This window comes from Furipterus horrens, unplaced genomic scaffold (genome assembly GCF_987537825.1).
Source record: "Furipterus horrens unplaced genomic scaffold, mFurHor1.1.pri manual_scaffold_17, whole genome shotgun sequence".
In the NCBI taxonomy this organism is placed as follows: domain Eukaryota; kingdom Metazoa; phylum Chordata; class Mammalia; order Chiroptera; family Furipteridae; genus Furipterus; species Furipterus horrens.
In genome coordinates this window covers 96,545,095-96,560,153 of record NW_028327187.1, presented here as the reverse complement: position 1 = coordinate 96,560,153, position 15,059 = coordinate 96,545,095, and the positions used below count along the sequence as shown (strand labels likewise).

At 43.1% G+C, this 15,059-nt stretch overlaps 2 pseudogenes; both read left to right on the top strand.

Annotated features, from left to right (window-relative positions):
- The first annotated feature begins 8,887 nt into the window (after nucleotides 1-8,887).
- On the top strand, nucleotides 8,888-9,436 carry LOC149991663 (ferritin heavy chain pseudogene; annotated as a pseudogene).
- A 4,495-nt stretch (nucleotides 9,437-13,931) lies between these two features.
- On the top strand, nucleotides 13,932-14,693 carry LOC149991662 (ferritin heavy chain pseudogene; annotated as a pseudogene).
- The last annotated feature ends 366 nt before the right edge of the window (nucleotides 14,694-15,059 follow it).

The window sequence follows — 15,059 nt, the reverse complement described above, 5'->3', positions numbered from 1 at the left end:
AAACCTCTGGGACAGCTATAAAAGGCCCAACATAAGAATCATTGGTTTGCCAGAGAATGAGGAAGATGAACTAGAACTTGAAAAATTGAGTGAAAATATAATAAAGGAGAACTTCCCAGACTTGGGGAAGGGAATAGACTTGCAGGTCCAGGAAGCAAGGAGAGTTCCCAAGAGACTGGACCCAGGGAGAACCACTCCAAGACACATTATAATCAAAATGTCAAAAATTAAAGATAAAGAGAGAATCTTAAAAGCAGCAAGAGAGAAGAAAAGAATTATGTACAAAGGGGTCCCAATTAGACTATCAGCTGACTTCTCAAGGGAAACCCTACAGGCAAGAAGAGACTGGCAAGAAATATTCAAAGTAATGAAAATCCAAAACCTACAACCACGAATACTCTATCCAGCGAAATTGTCATTCAGAATAGAAGGACAGAGAAAGTGTTTCCAGGACAAAATAAAACTGAAAGAGTTCATTAGATCCAAACCACTGTTATATGAGATGTTAAAGGAACTGGTTTAAAAAAACAGAAGCTAGGGAGATGAAACAAAGGCAAACTAAATAGGCAACGAGAGTGGAAAAAGAACTGTGGGTACGGGAAGCATATTGGGGGGAGGTCAACAGGGAGGGGGAATGGGGAAAGGGAGGGAGATGATATAGGAATTGGGGATCAAGGTAGGAGGGAATGGAATAGACGGAGAGATGTTGGGAGGAACTGTATGCACAACTAATGGACATAATCTAAAAGGGGGGGACAACTGGAGGGAGGGGGGCCACCGGGTGGAGGGGAGCAGAGGGAAGGGAAATTGGCACAAATGTAATATTTTAATCAATAAAACACATTAAATCTGAAAAAAAAAGAAGTAAGAACTTATTAATATCAGTTGTATAACTATCATCTCTGTGACATTTTTAAATGATGAAGGGAATTAAAAGTCAAAACAAAGAGTTTAACAGATTACAGCACTAAAATCTTATTTGCTGACTCTGCATTTATCATGAATAATATTGTGAAGGTTTATTTCATGTGTCAACTAATCTGGGCCATTGGGTTCCCAAATACATGGTCACACATTATTCTGAGTGCATCTGTAAGGGTGCACTGCATGAGATTAATATTTGAATTGCACAGAGATACCTACTTTCATGACTTTATTAAAGAAAGTACTGGGAGTCTTAGCCAAAGTGATCACTCTAGAATAATAAATAAAAGGCATCCAAACTGGAAAGAAAGAAGTAATACTCCCTATTTGGACATGAGATAATATTATATAGAAACCCTAAAGACTCTACCCCAAAACTCTTAGGACTAACAAACAAATTCAGTAAAGTTGCAGAACACAAAATTAATAATCAAAACTCAGATGCATTTCTATTACAATCAACAAACTATCTGAAAAGGAAATTGGAAAAAATCCATTTTCAGTTGGAACAGAAATAATGACATCTATAGAAACAAATTTAACCAAAAACATGAAAGAGCTGTACATTAAAAATTATAAAACATTGATTAAAGAAATTGAAGATGACAAACTAATGAATAGATATTCCATGCTCATAGATTGGGAGAATAAAAATTGTTAACATGTCCATACTACCCCAAACCATCTACAGCTTCAATGCGATCCCTATCAAAATTCCAGTGCCATCTTTCACAGAAATAGAAAAAAGTCCTAATAAGTATGGAATCACAAAAGAACCCAAATAGCTAAAGTATCTTAAGAAAGAAAAACAAAGCTGGCAGTACCACACTTCCTGATTTAAAATTGTATTGCAAACCTACAATAACCAATACAACATGCTATTAGCATAAAGAGAGACACACAGAACAATGGAACAGAGAGTCCAAAAATAACCCAATACATATATGGTCAATTAATTTATGACAAAATAGGTAAAACTATATGGCTTGTGGCAAAAGTAGGTTTATACTTGTGAGTATGCAAAACAGAGTTAATTCTTGTATTATTATTTATTAATTATTGTATTGTTTTCCATGAGAACAACTGTAAACTTGCTTTTGCCCCACTCTGTACAATGGGGAAAGGAAAGTCCTTCAAAAAATGGTGTTGGGAAAACTGACAGTAAGAAACCAAAGAATGAAACTGGACCCCTATCTTACCCCATATATAAAATTCAACTCAAACTGGATTAGAAACTTGAATGTACAACTGGAAACCATAAAATTCCTAGAAAAAAAATAGATGCTAAGCTCCTTGACAATAATCTTGGTGATGTTTTCTTGGATTTGAGACCAAAAGCAAAGGGAACAAAATAAAAAAAATAAACAAGTGGAACGACATCAAACTAAAAACTTCTGCACCACAAAAAAAAAAAAAAAAAAAAAAAATCAATAAAACTTAAAGGCAACCAACAGAATGGAAGAAAATATTTGCAAATCATATATCAGTTAAGGAGTTAACATCCAAAATACATAAAGAACTCATACAAATCAATAGCAAAGAACTCTAAACAATCCAACTAAAAAATAGGCAGAGGAATTGAATAGACATTTTTCCAAACACGACATCCAAAAGGTCAACCGCTGCATGAAAAGATAACTACTTAACATACCTATTCATCAGGGAAATGCAAACCAAAACTATTATGAGACATCACCTCACACCTGTTAGAATGGCTGTCATCAAAAAGACAAGAAATAAGGACTTCTGGCCAAGATGGAGGCCTAGACAGAACACTGCATCCCTCCACAACTAAGAAGGAATACAACTACCTCAAAACTACAGATAACTAGAAGTTCCAGAAAACTGAGCTGCATGGAAGTCCATCAGACAAAGACATAGGAAGAAATACTCTCCACACAGGTAAGAGGGGCGGAGCCAGGGCAAAGAGGACAGAATGTGGTGGCAGCAGCAGTGGCGGTAGTGGCAGCAGGCCAGCGAAAACCATGGTCACACATTTGAAAAAGTGGAGAGGGACACCTGGGGAGCACTCCCAGCACCAGACCACACCACATGGCTCATGTTTCCAGTGCCGGGGAAACTGGAGCCTCATTGTTTCTGACTCTGCAGACCAGTGGGAGTTGGAGTGGAGGAAGAAACTACTGGGCTCTCAGTAGAGTCCCCTTGTTTAGAGGGCCCCCACAGTCCTAGAATGCCCGCAGACACACCCACTCTAGGAACAACAGCCAGGGTAACAACTAGATAGGCAACAGTCCCATACAGAAGTGGGAGAAGTGCCTGAAAAAGGGGCGAGTGCTGAGCAAGCAGCATTGTTCCCCCTCAGACTCCTCCTCAACACACAGCACCACAACATGGTAAAACAGGTCACCCTATACTGATGAATACCTAATGTTCTTCCCCTTACAACTTAACAGGTGCGACAGCTCTACCTAAGACATAGAGGCAAACAAACAGAGGAGCCTGTCAAGATGAGGAGACAGAAAAGTATGGCCCAAAAGATGGAATGGATCAAGGTTCCAGTGGGAGAACTAAGTGACAAGGAGATAGCCAACCTAACATACGAGGAGTTCAAAACACTGGTGATAAAGATGCTCACAGGCTTAACAAGTATGCTTAAGTACGGCAAACGCATAAGCGAAGAAGTGAAGGCTATGTTAAATGGAACGAAGGAAAATCCACACAAAACCAATGGTGAAGGAAAGGAAACTGGGGTTCAAATCAATGATCTGGAACATACAGCAGAAAAAAAGTCAACCAGTACAGAATGAGGAAACAAGAACTGAAAAAATGAGGCGAGGCTTAGGAACCTCTGGGAAAACTTTAAACATGCCAACTTCTGAACCATAGGGGTGCCAGAAAGAGAAGAGGAAGAGCAAGAAATTGAAACCTTATGTGAAAAAATAATGAAGGAAAATTTCCCAAATTTGGTGAAGGAAATAGACACACAAGTCCAAGAAACACAGTCCCCAAAAAGCTAGACCCAAGGAGGACCATACCAAGACACATCATAATTAAAATGCCAAAGGTTCAAGATAAAGAGAGACTCTTAAAAGCAACAAGAGAAAAGCAGAGAGTTACCTACAAAGGGGTGCTTTCAAAACTCTCAGCTGATCTCTCAAAAGAAACTTTGGAGGCAAGAAGGGACTGGCAAGAAGTATTCAATGTGATGAAAAGCAAGGATTTACAACCAAGATTACTCTATCCAGCAAAGCTATCATTTAGAATGGAAGGGCAGATGAAGTGCTTCCGAGACAAGGTAAAGCTAAAGGAGTTCATCATCACCAAGCCAGTATTATACGAAATGTCAAAGGGACCTCCTTAAGAAAAAGAAGATCAAAATTATGAACATTAAAATGACAACAAACACACAACTATCAACAACAGAATCTAAAAAATAAAAACAAAATCCAACTAAGCAAACCAGAATAGGAACAGAATCATAGGTATGGGGATCATTTGGAAGGTTATCAGCTGGGAGAGGGAAGGGCGAGAAATGGGGAAATGGTGCAGGGATCAAGAAGCATAATTGGTTGGTACAAAATAGACAGGGGGAAGTTAAGAATAGTATAAGAAAGGGTGAAGCCAAAGAACATATATGCGCGACCCATGAACATGAACTAAGGGGGGTGGGATTGCTCGAGGGAAGGGGGATACTGGATGGAGGGGAGCAAAGGGGAAAATTTGGGACTACTGTAACAACATAATCAATAAAATATACTAAAAATAAATAAATCAACAAACAACAAGTGCTGGTGAGGATACGGAGAAAGGGGAATCCTTTTGCATTGTTGGTGGGAATGCAGACTGGTGCCGCCACTGTGAAAAGCAGTATAGAGATACCTCAAATAATTAAAAAGAGATCTGCCTTTTGACCCAGTGATCCCACTTCTGGGAATATATCCTAAAAAACCCAAAACACCAATTCGAAAGATCATAAGCACCCCTATGTTTATTGCAGCACTATTTAAAGTTGCCAAGATATGGAAGCAATCCAAGTTTCCATCAGTAAATGACTGGATAAAACAACTATGGGACATTTACATAATGGAATACTACTCGGCCATAAAAAAGAAGAAAATTTTACCCTTTGCAGCAGTATGGATGGACCTGGAGAACATTATGCTAAGTTAAATGAACCAGTCACAGAAAGAAAAATACCATAAAATTTCACTCATATTGGAATCTAATGGACAAACTGAACTAACAAGGAAAATGGGGACAGACTCACAGAAGGAGAGCAGTATGACAGCTAGTGTGGGGGGAGGTGAGTGGGTAGAGGGACTGAGCAAAAAGAAAAATGATTTCACTTAAATGTGGAATATAAAAATAGCAAACTCAGAGGTACAAAAAACAGGCTGATGGTTGGTAGAGGTGAGGGTGGAGAGTGGGGAAAATGAGTGAAGAGGGTCAAAAGGTTAAAATGTCCAGTTATAAGTTCTGAGAATGTAATGTACAGAATGGTGTTTTATATTAACAGTACAGGATTGCATATTTGAGAGTTACTAGGAGAGTAGATTCTAAAAGTTCTCATCTCAAGAGAAAAGCTTTTGTAATTGTGTGAGGTAATTAATTTAACTAAGCTTACTGTGGTAAATATTCTGTAGTGTAAACATATATCAAATTGTAATGTGTGCCTTGGACTAAAACAATATTACATGCCAATTATATCTCAGTAAAACTGGAAAAAAGCTTGTCTTAAAAAACTGGAACTGGTAGACTGATTCAAGCAGTTTGCCCTCCTCACTGTGGGTGATCCTCATCTAATTAGCTGAAGGCTTGAACAGAACAAAAAGGCTGATCCTTCCTTAAGTAAGAAGAAACTCCTCTTGCCCAACTGCCTTCCCTTTGGGACATTTTTTTCTTCTTCAAGCTTAAACTTACACATCAACTCATTCTGGTCCTCAAGCCTATTGGGATTTGGACTGAACCTACAAGACCAGCACTCCAGTGTCTCCAGTTTGCTGACAGAGCTTAGGATTTATCAGCTTCCATAATTGCATGAGCCAATTTCTTATAATAAATCTCTTCATATCTGTATCTACAGCTATAGCCATTTCTCTGGAGAACCTGAACTAATATAAGTACTGACCACAAATATTTCATTTTATGGTCATATACTCATGTTTTTTTTTTTTAAAACATGTTCTGTCCTGGAGTCTTTTCATTGTGTGTTTGTATTTAATTTCATATTTCTCACTAAAGAAAAATTGGATAGAATGCTTTTGTCAATATATATGTATATTTCCTTTAGGGAAATTTGAAATTCTAGCCCATGCTTGTTTGTTGATTTTTCCCTTACAAAAGTTGGTTTTAAGCCTTAGGTTTTTTTAGTTATAATATGTTTATTTTATCATTAATTATTTTCCTAGAAGATAATAATAAAGGATGAAATATCTAAGAAACGCTATCTCATCCATAGGACACATATAAGCATTCAATAGTATTATTATTTTAAATACCTGCAGAGTAAAACTGTAGGAATAAATTAATTACTAATTAATCTTGGGAGATAATGAGAAAATGTTCTACAAAATCAAGACCTCTTTTATTCAAATAGATTCTTACAGTGAAGTCTACAATTGAATCTTTCAAGGAAATTCTGAAAGTGTACAATTAGACTGAGACTAAACACTGGTGTTAAGCAAATATAGAATAGAATTATATCTCATTCAGAAACTGATCATGTAGTTGTTTTCTATCTCTAGTGTTTCTATCATTTAAAAAAACTTAACATTGTTATTATTCTGTTTCTTTACAGAATCAACAATTAAATGCCTCTAAAGCTGATAAGTTTATATCGTGACATTTGATATTTTATCCTTTGTTTTCTTCATAAACTCTGATGATAAAATACCATAAGTTTCCAAAGAGAAACAGACAACTCAAAAAAGTACAGTAATCAAAGCCATGGGAATAAACTTTAACTAAAAGTAGGCATTTTATTCATAATTATCAAAGCATCTGAAAGCACTTACAATATTCTGTCCCTCTACCTGTACCTTGAAAAGAGACCACATTTGATTCTTCTGTGTATCTCCAGAATCACAGTATCGGACACCTATTTGGAGTATATGTATTGTTAGGGATAAAGAAGAAAGCCAGGGACTCTCAACCCAGTAGGAGAAGCTTGTTGTCACCAAACACAGAGAAATGGGAAGATGTAGCTAGATAACTTAGCAAATAAGTTGGAAATGGACCTATAACTAAATTACCCTTACTTAATCACACCCTGAGTTAAGTAGCTAATTGAGTTAGATTGTGAACCTAGATTAACCAGTAGTGGAGAAATGGAGAAGAAGGAGAGGGGAGGGGGAGCTAATCGCATTACTATGAAACCAGTATTCTTTGTCTACTTCGCACCCGCATTCTCCTAGCCAGTGGTGTGCCCAACTCTACACCCTCCTGAATAAACACTTCGCTTTGCTGCTCAAGTCCTGTGTCCTGGTTTTTATTGTGAGCGTTTCTCACAGTACGGTGCTTGAATTAATTACAAATAAATAAATCATAAACACCTAGGATGGCCTTATATCTTCCACTATAATATCCATGAATTGTAAGAATATATTTTCTTTTTAATTTCCACATACATGTGTAATATCTTGTATGTTTTTCCTTGGGACAAAAGGGGAGAAAGATGGCAATGTAATGTTATGTTTTTCTTTTGATCTGCTTGTCCACCAGAATACAAATCCCATGGGAACAGACATAGTCGCTCTTTATTACTAATATGTGCTCAAATCTTAGACTAGTGCCTGGCCAGTATTAGATATTCAATAAATAATTTTTGAATGAATGAATGAATGAGTGAAAGGCGACTTGAGATCAGTGGCATGCTCAAACACTCTGGCTCGTTCCTTACAACATAACTGAAAGCTTTAAAACAAGGCTTGCTGAGTGTCAATGAAAGTACAAATGAGGCTGGAGGCGATGAATGCAGCCACGTGGTTAGGAGCTTTTGCTAAGAAGGCACCTAAACCTTGCGTTTCCTCCCAGAGGAAACTGAAGCCTGTACTTACCGGAAAGGAACTGCAAGCCAGTTAACACGCATGAACGCCTCCAGGATGCCCGTGATGGGATCACCGAAACTGCCCACATTGGGGTGCAGACGGGCTGTGCTGAAATATTAAGAGTACAGAGGATAAAAGGAGTGAAGAACAAGTTCAAAAAGAGTGAAAGATGGAGAGGAGTGAGGAGTCCCTGAGACTCTGGAGGCCATGCTCAGCCTTCAGGGAAGTGGCAACTTCATCATGAATAGAAGGGGAAAATGGAGCTCACAGGAGTAATACCGTCTGGGAACTGAGTGAGGCTATGGGAACTGTCCTTCTGGGGATGCGAAGTCATTCAAGCAAAGCTCTGTGATAGTAAATGTAACCACTGATACCACAAAAGGGCCAAGTTTAATGAAGCAATCACATTAGGACAATATCCAAATAAGTTCCTCAAAGAAATCGTGCATGTGATGAACTCAAAACAGTTGCACTTATACTCCTGAATAACATTTTTAAATATCGTATGCGCCAGATGCCCAGCGCGGAGAAGCCCTGTCAGTCAGGCTGGGATGGAACGTGGAAAACGTCAATGCCCCCGGACCCCTAAGGCACCCCTCACGTCCCACCCCACCTTGGAAAACGTCAATGCCGCCGTCCCCCTTGGACCCCCCTGGGCCTCCCTCATGCCCCGCCCCCCTCAAAAACGTCAATGCCGCTGGCCCGCTTGGGCCCCCTTGAGCCCCCGCCGCTGTCCCTGTACCGGATGCTCCCGCCCCCTTCCACCAACACACTTCCGGCCCCACCTCAGAGCCAACCTCCAGCGCCAGCGGCCTAACACTCCAGCAGGCCTGCCTCAGCTGCCCTGAACGCCTCCTGCCGGGACACCCCAAGGCCTCGCAGTCTCCACCTTCGGCCCCGCTGCTGCCGCCTCGGCTTCCGTGCCGCCTTGGCCTTGGAGCCCCGCACCTGCAGACATGGAGATCCAACCCGCGCCCTTGTATGTGCGCCAGAACTACCACCCGCTGTGTGAGGCATCCGTCAACGAGCACATCGGCCTGCGGCTCTACGGTCCAATGTGTACTTGTCCATGGCCTTCTACTTCGACGGCGGAGGCGTGGCCCTGAAGCAGTTCAGCCAGTTCTTCCGTCGGAGGTCAAGCAAGGAGAGGGAGCACGCGGAGCAGCTGATGGAGCTTCAGAACCTGCGCGGGGGGCCGTACCAGACTACAGGACACCGGCAATCCGCAGTTTAAGGGATGGGACAGCGGTCTGAGGGCCCTGGAGTGCGCCTTGACCCTGGCGATGAAAGTGAACCAGAGCCTGCTGGATCTGCACCGCCTGGCCACCGGGAAGAAGGACGCCCACCTGTGCCACTTCCTGGAGCGCCACTTCCTGCACCAACAGGTGGTGTTCATCAAAGAGTTGGGGGACCACGTCGCCATCCTGCGCAAGAAGGAAGCCCCGGAATCTGGCCTGGCCGAGTACCTCTTCGACAAGCTCACCCTGGGTGCCAGCAAGAACTGAGCCAGGACTGCCTCCCCGACAGCCGCGGGGGGACTTCCCCTGGTCACCGAGCCCAGCGTGCCTGTTGCCACAGGGCCCTTGCAAAATGTTCTCTTCATTTTTACGTTTGAGTTTTACCGCTTCTTCCAACAAAGTTACTGGTTGCTAAATAAAGTTCTTTCATGGGTTCGTGTGTGCAAAGCCCTGTCCTTTTAAAACAGGTATCCAGGAGTCTGCACCCACCTATGCCCCAGTCTCGTGCAGCTCTGGATCTCCATGGATGGAGGGAGGGGTTATCCCTGGAACCCTGGATGGAGGGAGGGGGTACTCACTGTACCCCGGATGCAGGGATGGGATATTCCCTGGACCCAGGATGGAGTGATGGGGTATTCTGTGGATGCTGGATGGAGAGAGGAATATTCCCTGGACCGTTGGTGGAGGGAGGAGGTATCCCCAGGAGCCTGGATGGAGGGAGGGGGAATTCCCTGGACCCTGGATAGCCAGAGGGTATATTCCCTAGACCCTGGATGGAGGGATGGGGTATTCCCTGGACCCTGGATGGAGGGATGGGGTATTTTCTGGGGCCCTGGGTGAAAAGAGGTGGTATTCCCGGGGACCTTGGATGGAGGGAGGAGGTATTCAATGGCACCCTGGAAAACAGAATTAATCTTCCCCTTAAAAACATGCGGTATATGGGGGTTGGGTGAGGTGAATGGTCTGGGGTATGGACAATATAGATGCATGTTCATGTTAAAAGTATAAAGCCTGGCCTTAAAATTATAGGTGTGCTTGCCCCTGGAGATAATGAGACTGGGCAGGAATTAAAATAAAGGATTTTTTATTTTACCTGAATTTTTCTAGCTTACTTAAATATGCAAACATTAATGTTTGTTAACACTATCTGATAGCATTATGAAGACCCCATTAGCCTCCTGGGCATAGTACCTCTTCCTGAAGAACAGTAATGACAGATGAGCCTTAGGCTGGCTTTCCCATAGACACGGGAGTGACTTCCCATGGTCACCATGCTGGACATGCGTAGTGCCCTTAAAAAACATCCAAATACAGTTTTTTTCTCCTTCACTTGTACTCTTTCTTCCATTAAGGTATCATGGTAACCCAAACCCCAAATTATCTCCATAGGACTGAAATAACAAGGTAAAGGCTAATGGTCAATTTTCTGATATTGAATATTAAGTAGAATAAATTCAACTGAATGTCATCAGTGACTCTGCTTTGAAGAACGTAGAGGGTGGGAGAGAGCTGAAGCTTCGAGGACACTTAAGAGATCTTGTAGCTCGTCCAGGTGAAAGACAGTGGGGTTGAACTACTGTGGTGACTGAGAAAACTAAGTGATGTGGACAAATTCCAGATGGATTGGATGAGCTGATAAGGTTTGTTTATGGACCAGAGGTGAAGAGTGAGAAATGAGGGAAACAACCTAGGTTCTGGTATTTATCACTGAATACTTGGGTTGGTGGTAGCTTTCTTTATCAATTTGGGGACTTTTGGACAGGGGCATATCTGGAATAGAAGGGTGTGAATGCCATACTGTGTAAAATCTCAGATGCCTATTAGACATCCAAGTAAACTATCATGTAGATAACTGAGGCTGGGAAGCTCTTTATACACTCAATGCTTCAAGTTTGTATGGGAGGCTGGGTATGTAGGCACCCTTGGCTTAGCAAGTACCAAGACTTCCTATGCAAAGAAAAAAAAATGTGTTCAGCATAAACTATATTGTTTACACACTGTAGGCATAATGAGACATTTTTATCAATTAGGGAAGAGGGAACATTCCTCAAACCGAAATTCACAGATACAAGGCCCAAGGTCCAACCTCGAAGGGGGCCTTTCTAAAGACAGTGGTGTCAGTCCTGCTATGCTAACTCATTCATGCACAGGTGTTATTTACCCAAAATATCATTTATCATCTACCCACTAGTAGGATGAGCCTGATACAATAATATCTGTATTTAAGATGTAACTAGCATAAGAAAATATTATGAACAACTACATGCTAACAAACTAGACAATCTGGAAGAAATGGATAAATTCCTAGAAACACAATCTTCCAAAACGGAATCAAGAAGAAAGTGAAAAACCAAACAGATGGTCTACAACTAATGAATTCAAAGCAGTTATTTACACACACACACACACACAAAAAAAAAGAAGAAACCTCCCACAAACAAAAGTCATAAACCGATGGATTCACAGGTGAATTTTACCAAACATTCCAAGAATTAACACCTCTCCTCCTCATACTATTAAAAAAATTGAAGAGGAAGGAAGGCTGACAAGCTCAATTTATGATGCTATTCATGGTAAATATTTCTTCTTGAGTGAAGGAACATAAGTGACTACATGCATACAACATGGTCGTGTGGATTTGATTTAGTAACATTTTTACTTAGAATGTTTGTATCTAAGTTCATGCATTAGAGTACCCTATTGTTCAAGTTCAACTAAATTGTTGCATTTATTTGGCATAAAGTTGTTTCTTATTAAAGAGAACATTTCTGATGACAAATGTGTTTATTTTATCCCACATCAACCAATCCTGCAGCTTTCCAGACACCCAAATGGGAGTCCTAAAGTTCAATTATGACGCTAACTACCTGGAGTTGGTACAGATCCCACAGGTTAAGTACTCAGTCCCATCAGATTGCCTCCCATCCTCCACTCCAGGCACTACTTGCAAGTTTAGGTTCTCAAGTGTACTTCTGACCAACAGGTTATATTGGAAGTTCCTGTGACCACCTCCTCAAGTTTGATAATTTTCTGGAATGGCTCACAGAACTTAGGAAAACAGTTTACTTATTAGAGCACCAGTTTATTATAATAGGATACAAGTTAGGATCAGCCAGGTGGAAGAGGTAGGTGTGTGGGGCCAGATATGGGGAGATGGAGCATGAAGCTTCCAAGACCATTGTCATTGCACCACCAGCCCTCCATCCTTAGGTGGTTCCCTAAAGTTACCTCATCATCATAAACTCACATATGGCTCAAAGGAGTTTCTTTTAAAAAGCAAAAGTCTCCTTTCAACTTTATCACTCTAAGTTCTTTCAAAAGCTCTGGATAGCGCCCTGGCTAGAGGGGCTCAGTGGATGGAGCACTGGCCTGCAAACCAAAGGGTGGCTGGTTCCATTCCCAGTCAGGGCACATGCCTGGGTTGGGGGCCAGGTCCCCAATAGGGGGCAAGTGAGAGGCAACCACACATTGATGTTCCTCGCACTGTCTCTCCCTTCTCTAAAAATAAATAAATAAAATGTTTTTAAAAAGTCAATTCTTAAAAAAAAAAAAAGCTATGGATAGAAATCAAGTATTGTATCAAAATATGCTCTACCACTCTTATCACTCAGAAAATTAGAAGGGTTTTAGGACCTCTGACCAGATGCTCTCAGAGAGGAGGGGGGTGTACTGCTAAGGCTTCAAATGTGAACCTGGGACATGGTCCCCGACACGACATGATATGATCCCAAAACGGAAAAGCACCAGGGGCTGTTATATAAGCATCACCAAACAAGACTGAGCTGACCTTGAATGCTAGAATGAGGAGGGGTGGCTCCGTGTACTAGGGGAATCTGGCCAGTTTCCAGGAGCCAAGGACCTACCAGGTGTTCCTTGTCATGCAGGGAGTAGTTATATAAGAGTTCATATTATTATTGGTAGTAAAATCTATATAAGCCAAGGGGCAGGGATCGTTCCTCTGAAGCCTTACCTGTGGAGCGGACACACTGCCCAGGACAGTGGTGTTGCCACCCAAAGTCCCTGAGGACCGCCGCCTGGAGACTTCCTGATGTAGAGTTCTGTGACTTCAGATGCTGACAGTTCTGTTGGTGATATATTACCCCTGAATTTCCTCTCTGCCATTTCCTGCGTCTTGCTTTTGATTCGTATTTTTCCCTAATAAAGCATTCTTTTATCACTATCCAGAGCGTCTGTGCTTTCAAATTCCTTTCAATACTGCTGCGCACTACGGGGGGGGGGGGTGAAGAGATTATTCGAAGCACATGGATGCATGAGCAATGCACTCAAACAATGGTGAGGAGAGAACCTGAGGTGGATGGGAACTGGAGGGGGGGGATGGGAAATGGGCGAAAAAGTGGGGACGTCATAATAGCATAAATACTAAGAGATAAAAAATATTAAATGCCATCTGCTCCGAACAGATTCTCCCTGCCCTCACACAGGCTGTTTTGGAACCTGGGACACATTGTTAGTGCTCTGCGCACTTAAAGCCCCCTCACTCCCCCTTCCGCCCCGCACTAGCACAGCAAGGAATGCTCCCTGATCCCGCCCCTCTCCGCAACACTCGCGAGAAACGATCTCTTCTTCATCTTCCGGTCCCTCCTTCCACCTTCCGGTCCCATCTCCCATCTTTCCTTCCCATCTCGGAACCAAGAGGCAGCCATTCTGCGTCCAGCCACACTGGTCGCCTATTGCAGGGACAATCCGAGGGTCCCACCACCATCGCAGCTGATTCAGCCTCCAGCTGTCCTCGTCTACCACCATGGGAATCATCCGTCGCTGGAGAAGCCGCCGCCTTCACCTACGCCACCGCCCGTCCCTCAGCACTCGTCGGGAGGCTTTGGTGGCTTTTCAGTCCGGAGCAGGGCCCAGACCGGAAACCAAGTTGCCCACACTTCCAGGCATGGCTCCTGCTGTGGCGGCCCCACAGCCCCCTCCACCGCCGCCGCCGCCGCGGCCTCCGCCACCACCTCCCCCACCGCCCCTGCAGCTTTCACAAGTGCGCCAGAACTACCACCCGCGCTGCGAGGCTGCCATCAACAGGCAGATCAACCTGCAGCTCCACGTCTCCTATGAGTACCTGTCCATGGCCTTCTACTTCGACCGCCAGGATGTGGCCTTGAAGCACTTCGCTACCTTCTTCTTGTGGCTGTCGAGAGAGGAATGGGAGCAGGCCCAGAAGCTGATGCGACTGCAGAACCAGAGAGGGAGTCGAATCCACCTGTTCAGTATCCAGAGGCCTGACCGAAGCAACTGGGGGAGCTGCCACAGGGCCCTGAAATCCGCCTTGCAGCTGGAGAGGATCGTGAACCAGAGTGTGCTCCGTCTATTCCACCTGGCTACCCTAAAGAACGACGCCCATCTGTGTGATGTCCTGGAGCATCACTACCTGCGCCAGGCTGTGAAGTTCATCACAAAGTTGGGAGCCAGCATCGTCAACCTGCGCAAGCTGGGGGCGCCGCAGTGTAGCCTGGCAGAGTACCTCTTTGACAGGCTCACCCTGGGCGCCAGCAAGAAGAACTGAGCCTGGACTGCCTTCCCGATAGACCTGGAGTGACTTTCCCTGGTCATCATAACGAGTGTGCCTGTTTTCATAGTGTCCTTGCAAAGTGTTTCCTTAAGTTTTTACGTTTTAGTTTTAGCATTTTTTCCAATAAAGTTACTGATTCCTAATGAATAACGGTCTTTCATTGAATCGCGTGTGCAAACGCCTCACCTTTTAAGTTTTAAAACAGGTATCCAGGTGTCTTCGCTCACCCAATCCCCAATCATGTGCAGCTCGAGATGTCCAAGGATGGAGGGTGGGGGTAATCCTTGGGACTCTAGATGGAGGAAGGAAATATTCCCTGGATGCAGAGAGGGGGTACTTCCTGGATCCTGGGTGCAAGGA